Raw genomic sequence first — 7298 nt, 5'->3', positions numbered from 1 at the left:
GTGCTCTTCAACATCCTCCTCAATGGCACAGACAGTGGGATTGAGTGCACCCTCAGCAGGTTTGGAGATGACACCAAGCTGAGTGTGCAGCTGACACAACAGAAGGATGGGATGCCATCCAGAGGGGCCTGGATAAACATGAGAATTGGGTCCAAGAGAACTTCATGAAGGTCAACAAATCCACGTGCCAGGTGCTGCACCTGAGTTGGTACAATTGCAGGTACAAGTATAGACTGAGAGAAGAAGTCACTGAAGCAGCCCTGTGGAGGACTTCTGGATTCTTGTGGGTGAAAAGCTGGACACAAGCTGGCAGTGTACACTCCCAGCCCAGAATGCTAATGATATCGTGGGCTACATCAAAAGAGAAGGGATCATCAGGTTGAGAGAGGCAGTTCTCCCCTTCTACTCTGCCCTTGTGGGACCTCACCTGGAGTTCTGCATCTGGCTCTGGGGTCCTCAGCACAAGAAAGATGTACACCTGTTAGAGCAGGTCCAGAGGAGGCCATGAAGATGATCAGAGGGCTGGAGCACCTCGTGTGAAGACAGGCTGAGAGAGCTGGGGTTGTTCAGCCTGGAGAAGAAAGTGTCTGGGGGAGCCTTCTCTTCATTGTGGCCTTCTAGTACTATGAAGAGGCTTATAAAAAGGAAGAAGATAATGCTTTTATTAAATTTACAGCCCCAAAGTCCTGCTTCAGGAGTGGTAATGGACACTTGCCTTCAACTCCCTTTTTGTAAGTAGAGTTGGGATTATTCCTGCCAGTATACATCACCTTGTGTTTACTGACACTGTCTTTCATTCACCCTGTGTTTTGTTGCCCACTCAATGAATTTAGTCAGGTGTTTCTGCCATTCTTCCCTTGGCCCTTGTAATTAAAGATTTTTTAAGCTTATTCAGCAAGCCATTACCTTACACACATTTTCAGGTCATTTTATTAATGTATTTCATGTTACTTGCTTTTTTTCTCATGAATTTAGTATAGTATTATATAATTTTTCCTTTAAAGCAACCTTCTTTACTATAGGAAGATCCCAGGAAAAAACACATTTTGTTGTACACCCTTATTGATTTGCTCTTCTTACTGCTGAAAACACGTGGCTGAATGGTTTTTAAAACTTAGAGAAGGGCATAGTTCCTCAAATATGAATTTATATTTCATATGTGTTTAAAAAAACCCAAATAAACAATACTCTTGAATATGTCAGTTCCCAAGATGCAAATTATCTGGAAGATGGCTTTTTGAAACAAAGTGCCTTATGCAGCAACTCACACAACATGTCCTGCTTCAGTTCTGATGTAAGTATTTGATTGAAAAGACATCTCTGTGGTATTCCAGAAGATGGAGAATATGGCCAGTATCAAAGAATTAAAAAACCAAACCCACAGCATGGAAGGTGTTGGTAGAGTAATGACAGGAGTAAAATGAACACATTTTTAAACCTAGCTCTTTGGAGACAAGTCCAGAAGTAGGGACAGAAAGCTTTTAGATCTGATTAAGAGATTCAAAAACTGAACGGTCTCAGAAAAAAAAAAAACAACCTCTTTCAAAGGCAGCTGGTTCCACTAGAGTTAGAAAGAACAGGATGAGATATGATTTTATGCTATTTAAGAGCATAAGTGATGAACAAATGTACATACTTCATTAGACAGTCTTGTTTTGACCAAGTAAACCTGAGAAATCTTTCAGAACAGTTTTATAAGGGTGGCATGTGTTTGTAAGAATTACATTTTTTTATTTATTGTGCTTTTCCTTTACGGATTGCTTTATCTTAAAAAAAAAAAAAAAGTTCCCCTGGAGTTAATGAGTTAGTTTGATATAAACTGCTTTCCTGTTCCCTGCACTGACTAGGAACCACTCACTAATTATCACAGGCAATCAGCTTGCCTAGGAGTATTTAAGAAGCTCGTCTTTTTACTTTACACTGATTTTTTGAGAAAGATAAAAAATTCTTTCCTATTAAGACTGTGCAGTCAATGGAACAGAAATCCCACCTTGTCAGAAAGCCCATGAAATATCAAGTACCTTCTCAAGAATAAGCAGAAGGAGCAGGAATAGGCCTCCATGCTGCCTTTCTTATTCCTCACTGTGTGTCACTCTCTCCTTAGACGTTTAACAATTGGCAAGATTTATTTTCTGGAGGAAATGCCGAAGTATCTTGACAGATGTGTACTTCTGTACATAACATTTTCTAAGAGAAATAGAATTTCCAAAGGGTCAGGAGACACACAGATCCCTAATTCCACATGTCTTAGTGTGGTCCAGTTGTAGTCTCTCCACTGAAATAACAGCAGAAAATATTAGTAGAGAATATATAATATAGAGAGTGCAGTAATTTTCATGCAAATTTTCCAGGTGAACTCTGCACTTTCAAGCTCATCCAATTGGCCTTCAGGGGAATTCTCCTCTTTCAAAGATGCGTCCAAAAAACAGAATTGGAAATGAAAATGTTACATAGTTGAAATCACACCACTTACCACACCCCTTCAGAGGGGTGTTCAAGTCATATGTTCAGGTGCCTGGGGGGCCACATCCCCTCCTTATCTCGCCTCCTCAGCAGCCTCCAAAATCTCCACTGCACCACAGATAGAAGGCTTTTTTTCAAAATCCCATCTCTTTTAAAAGGTGTTAAGAATTTCTGTAGTGTTGCCACTGGCCACAGTATCAGTGTGAAGATTCAGGGGTCTCATTAAAACGTACAATCAAATTACAATGAACCTAAGGAGAATTTAAAAAATATCAACAAATGAAAATAAAATTAATTAGTATTAAATAATACATTAAATATGATCTTTTTCTTTCCCCCCCCTCTAATTATTGTAGAGCAGATGAGCAACATTTTATTGAGAACCAAACTTCAGCTAACTCGGTTCATCATTTGGGGTGCAATTTGTGGAATAAAAATGCTCTTGGTACAATTGCATGGGCTTTCTGCATGGGCTAGTGCCTCTGTGTCTCCAGGCACTGGCCATAGGTGGTAGGCCAGCACTGGTGTTGGGGTTGTGTCACTTCTACACGCTTTTTGTTTTGTGTTTTCCTTGGGAATATGCAAGTTAGAACTGGCTAGATCATAACATTACTCCTTCCTCAAATAGGAATATGAAGTTAATGTCTTGGTTTGAAAGACAGGTGTCTGCTAAGGAAGGCAGAAGCCTCCCTTGGAATGGCAGATGCAACCCCCTTCCCTCCGAGTTATTATAATTTTGAAATTAAGGGGCTTTTAGGCAAAGATGTGGGAAATAGGAATAACAGTTCTTTACTATTATATATATAACCAGTCAAACAAACACCAATAACTCTGGCAGTAACAGCAAACAATCACAAACCCAGTCCCAGCCTTCTCGGCTGTCAGGCTATTTCCCCTCGGGTGCAGTTCCGCTCGCAGCCGGCAGGGATCGCTGGCGGCTCCCGGTGAGCAGGGCAGGTGCGATGGTTCCCCCGCGGCTGCAGGGGGCGCTCCGGAGCGAGCTTGGGGAGCACGCGGCACTGGTGCCCTGGGATCCCGGGGAAGGATGGAACAAAGGCTTCACAAACCCCTGGACAGCCGATCCCGGTGTCCGGCCGGACCCCGGGGAACAGCAGGCTGGAACAGCAGGCTGGAACAGCAGGGGCAAGCACAAATCCCGGGTGGCAGATACGATGTATCCAAACGGGGAACCCCCCGGAGGTCTGGGCAGGCAGATTGAGCAGGGCTACAACATAGTGAAGGCTCAAAGCAACAGTGGGGCAGGGAGGCCACGGCCTGGCTCCAAGCGGGGCAGGGAAGGCGGGCTTTGGGATCCCAGGGCTTCTCCAGCAGAAGGAAAAGCAGTCGAAGAAAGCAGCCTCCCTCTCTGTCTGAACGCCTGAGACCAAACTGACCACACATCCAGGTGAAACAAAAAAGTAGCCAGCTCTTTTGTTTTTCTGAAGTACCCAGCCATTTGTTCCCCTAGCAACATGTATGGGGGAAATTCCTTTAACAGAAAAAAAAAAACCAAAAAAACCAGGAGAGCTCCTAAAACCCCAACAGTTAATTAGTTGTAATTCTACAACCTTTAATCATTTGTAGAATTTAAATGCTTGTGAAGTTGTTTTTAGTTTTTAGTTGTTCTTTGGTTGGTTGTTTGCATTTTGGGGAGCTTGCTTTTGTTTTTTTTTTTACTTTTCTCTTCTGCACACTGAGGTAATAAACACACAGAAGAGATTATTTTTTTCCTCAACTGAAATGGAATTTATTTTACACCATGAACGATTTTGCTGGACATAACTTCAGAAATTACTATGAGACAGGACTTTATTCAGTGTGTATATAGGCTGTGATGGATGCCCAAATAAAATGTTGAATACCTGAATTTCCTAAATTATTCTACTGACTAATTGTAAATAAAAATACTTTTACAGTTCTATATGCTTGTTGGGGCTTTGGGAGTTTCCCTTCTGGTTTTTTTCCCTCTTGAGAAATTTTCCCCATATATGTTGCCAGGGCGACAAATTGCTGGGTATTTGGGGAGGACGAAGGACCTAGCCATAGAGGGTGTGGTCCAACAGGCTACTCTCTTTCACCTGGATGTGTGGGTGGTGTGTGCTCAGCGTTCAGAGGGAGAGGCTGCTGCTGTCTCGTCAGCACTGCAGGCTTTCTGCTCCTTCAACTGCCTTCCTTCTACCGGAGAGACCCTGGGATTCCCAAACCCGCCTTTCCCTGCCCCTGCCGTTGCTTCGAGCCTTTGCTACGCTGTAGCCCTGCACGCCCTGCCTGCCCAGACCTCCCAGGGTTTCCCACTGCAGCTCCGCAGTTTGGATACATCTCGTCTGCCACCCGGGATTTGTGCTTGCCCCTGCTGTTCCAGCCTGCTGTTCCCCGGGGTCCGGCCGGACACCGGGATCGGCTGTCCAGGGGTTTGTGAAGCCTTTGTTCCATCCTTCCCCGGGATCCCAGGCCGCCATTGCCGCGTGCTCCCCAAGCTCGCTCCGGAGCGCCCCCTGCAGCCGCGGGGGAACCATCGCACCTGCCCTGCTCACCGGGAGCCGCCAGCGCCCCTGCCGGCTGCGAGCGGAACTGCACCCGAGGGGAAAGGGCCCGACAGCCGAGAAGGCCGGGACTGGGTTTGTGATTGTTTGCTGTTACTCTGTTTGCCAGAGTTATTGTTGTTTGTTTGACTGGTTATACACATACAGATATATGATAGTAAAGAACTGTTATTCCTATTCCTCATACCTTTGCCTAAAAGCCCCTTAATTTCAAAATTATAATAACTCGGAGGGAAGGGGGTTGCAATTTCTTTTTCATTTCAAGGGAGATTCCTGCCTTCCTTAGCAGACACCTATCTTTCAAACCAAGACAATGCTGAAGGTTACAACTCTGAAAATGCCTTCTTCAAAATGGAAAATTCTAGTTCTTAAGGGAGCTTGAGGTGGGGAGGGGCACTTTGAATGGAGTGAGAAAAGCTTAGATACACACAATCATTTTTTCTACATGACTTCAATGCTCCTGAAAGTGAGAAAATAATAGCAATGGCTTTGATTGGACATGGTGCAAACAGCCACTCTGAAATTCTCTCCATACAACTCTCCTAATGCACCTCAGTGCTGGCTTGTGACATCCCTCACAGTTCTGGTTCTGGACCTTTCTTGAGCAGAGGCTGCCAACTGTATAGCATTGCGCCAAATTACATGGTGGTTTTGAGATACGTGCAAGTTGTGCCAAAGAGAAATTTATTTGAAGAAATGAATCAGATGTTGAGATGATGTTCGAAATAAAATAGTAGCATTTATATGCTGAGTTTATTTCTAAAGTCTCTTTGATACACAAGTCTAAACAATCCAACTCTTGTTAAAGTGCTGGGGTTTGGGTTCTTTTCCAGATATAGAACACGAAAGCCACTCTGAACAGGCTCAGCTGAGAAGTTGGTTAGTTAGTATGCATAGTAGCAACCTCCGGAAATATTTGGAAAGAGCCAAATGTGGAACAACTGATGCAGTGGAACAACCTTTTCCAAACTTTCAAGGGTTTGCTTCTTGGAGCTTGTTCTGTTCAGCACACAAAATGACAGAGAGATTCGTGTTCCCATGTAAACCACATGTTGCTAGATCCCTCAGTAGGACACATGTGGATGTAAGACGGGAAACTTCCAGTTTTAGGTTCATCTCTGCCACAGAGCATCAAATCTCATAACAAAAATATTTTTAACGTGGTAACTGCATACCCTAATTTCTTGTTTCTATTGTTCTGGAACTAGCATTGATGAAAGAGGAAAAAAAAGGCCTGGTCACCATGTTATAAGTGTTTTTGAACCCTTAGGGTAGAATTTTTAAATGTGCCTAACCCTGGCCTTTCTTTGTCCCTCTGACATCAAGAGGAGCAGAAATAAGCCAATGCAGGCAACACTATCCTTAACATGTTTTGTAGCAGAACTTATACCTCAAATGACCCCTTATTATTCCTCTTCTCCTCTTTACTTACTAGTCCATTTTAATTCACTTAATCTCCAAATTGGTTAGCCAGGAATATTTGATGGCTAAAGGCACTTTTGTTACTTCATGACTATAAAGCTTTCATGCTTTTAGGAAATGCAGGGTAAATGCATTCAATTTCAGAAACTATCCTACCATCACGACATCATACTGACTAATACAACAAAAATATATGAAGTCTGTTAATACAAGGATTAAAAAAGGGATGTTTGGTCAGAGCATCTAGTATACAAAATGGTCTAGAAATCTTACAAATGCAGTGAGGTATTTTAATGAGGTTGCTAGTGTATCTTGCTTTTAACACAACTGGAAGGATCACAGCAAAAACTATATTTTGGTCTTTTCTTTTTGGTTGTCTGACTGCTTCTCTTCTCACCAAGACTAAAACTTAAAGGGGTAACATAAAACAGGAACTTGAATATTTTGAAAAGGTAAAGTTTAAATGTACCTTTTTCTGTAAGCTCCAGTCTGGTCTTTTTTGATGGGATCATAAATCGAGAAAGAATATCATGGCAAAATTCCCCCCTTTGATCTAAAACTGAAGACTAAGATTCTGTTCTTGGTTATACCACAGCAAGACTTGGCTGGTATTAATCAGTGAATTTTCACTTTTATCATACATGAGCACTAGACAATTTAGAATTTTGCACAGAGACTTTTATATTTTGTGCCAAACACTAACGTGATAATACATGGAGAATAAAACTAAAAAAATGCTAACTCTACTTCAGAGCTAGCCTAACATCTCATTTTGACCCGAAGGAAATTCTAAAATCTGGAAGCTTTTACAAAATTCTGGAAAAAGTTACAGTAGAATTTGATGTTACCAGGGAATTACTATACGCAGTG

The sequence above is a fragment of the Aphelocoma coerulescens genome (genome assembly GCF_041296385.1).
Source record: "Aphelocoma coerulescens isolate FSJ_1873_10779 chromosome Z unlocalized genomic scaffold, UR_Acoe_1.0 ChrZ, whole genome shotgun sequence".
Taxonomy (NCBI): domain Eukaryota; kingdom Metazoa; phylum Chordata; class Aves; order Passeriformes; family Corvidae; genus Aphelocoma; species Aphelocoma coerulescens.
Note: the sequence above shows the minus strand (reverse complement) of the source record.